The following is a 1,937-nucleotide window of genomic DNA, read 5'->3' on the forward strand; positions in this document are numbered from 1 at the left end:
CCGGAAAGGTTCATTGGGGCAATCTATGGTTTCATACGTTGTGAGAGTATGCGTCTATTTACGGCAGTAAGTCACTGAAACATCTGCATTTCGTATGCCGCATGACAACACTTTTAAGAGGTAGCTTTGCACGCGACATCTTGGCTCATGCTCTTTCTCGTCATAAAATAGTCAAGCCTAGTCAAACTGAAATGTTTTTATCGGGCCTCTGAAGCAGAGTCAAAAAACCTGTTGATGAATTATATACATTACTTATATAGATCAAGTACAGGTTTAGGCAGTTATACCTTGTTTCGATAACATTTACCTTGTCGATGGGACGGCTTTTCTGCTGTTTACTTTAATGCGGCATGCTTAATAGTATAACAGTCATGGAGATGACGGTGCCGCTTACTGACCGTGACCCTTCGATTATGACACACATCTAAAGAAATGTTAGCAGGGATTACTATGGTCTGTAATTGATGATTTATTTTCTCTGGCATTCTTTGCTGAAGAGGCGATTTTTTTACGTGGCGTCTTGTTTGTTAAATATATTGTGTACCGCAGGTAGAGGAACGACGTGTACTTTCTAGGCGCCAGCCCCGAACTCAGTAGCGTGCTTGTACAGGAATGACAACTGGGCTTTCTTTCAGTCTGCCTTAGGGCTCAAGCCAGCTCACTTAGATCGGCAGGCGAAGACCTTGGTGCTAAATTCTGAAAAATATTTCAAAAAGCTAGCTCTTTATAAATTGTCTGTGATAATCCTAGAGAAATTCCGCATTAAATTTCTGATTTCCAAGCTCTGCGGCGCTTGTCAGCAGCAAAAGCTAATTTTTAATACGCCGTCTAGTTTTATTTTTACGTGAATTGTTGGAAGTTTCTTGATCTTATCTTGTCATTCATCTTACATGCAGAGAAACGTTAATTTATTTGGTTGTTGGAAAGCCAAAGAGCTGAAATGGTAAAAAGTGACTGCAATGACATGGAAACAGACTAGAATATGAACAAGTGATCGGCTCGAAAGAAGAGCTGAGTGACCATATTAAGTATCACGAGCAGGGCAAATGGGAAACGCCAGAGCGGGATCGGTGACCGAGTGTGTTAACGAATCGTGAAGCCCAAGCTCAAGCTGCAGAACGAAAGGTTCTTGAGTTCGACCCCCGCCTCTCTGTTTTGATCGCGATGAGCATTGTACCGGCGGCCGGTCGAGTATCATTACCGCGTGATGCACGTTAAAACCTCCAGGCTGGCAGTAATAGTACAATACAATTTTCATCTAGAGCCGAGACACCAGACGCTAACTGAGGCTGACTGACTTCCGGCTGTATAAACATATATGTAACTCACTTTTGGAACTTCAGACCACTAAGGAATCAGGAATCTAGCGGTTCAATCACGCGCTTGAAAGAGCAGCGCACTCCGTGGTATGGCGCTCTTGCGTTTTTTTCTTTCGTTTATAAAAATAAAGGAAGAACAAAGCAGTTAATCTTAAAGTCAGGGTATGGCGGGTTAGAGCCCCTTGATAAAATGCATAAATCGCGTTTATTCAAAGTACCGACAACCCTCGTTTGGGAAACACGCAAACACGTGCCACGAGCAACTGCAGTGCCTCCCTTCCCTTCAAAGGGCCGCTCATGTGAATCCTTTCCCGCCTTTTTCTTCCAAGGGCCTGTAAAACAAATACAAATACATCAAGGGGCTTAAGCACGGTCCGCTACGTGACGAACCCCTAGCAACATGAAGCAAAGCAGATGATGTTGATAGTTTTCTTTTTTTTTTTTCTTCAAAACATCGAGTCACGTACTGCTTTAGACATGCTTCGTGGCGGGCGGCAAACTTGTTTGCGCGCCGACAATTGCTTGTTGAACAGCCGGTGATGGAGGAACGTCATCCAGGAAGGCTGGGTTAACATTATCCACAGAAATGACTTCCGTTCGACTGTGCAAGTTGAGAGT

This window comes from Ixodes scapularis, unplaced genomic scaffold (assembly GCF_016920785.2).
Source record: "Ixodes scapularis isolate PalLabHiFi unplaced genomic scaffold, ASM1692078v2 PGA_scaffold2__306_contigs__length_199485367, whole genome shotgun sequence".
NCBI lineage: Eukaryota > Metazoa > Arthropoda > Arachnida > Ixodida > Ixodidae > Ixodes > Ixodes scapularis.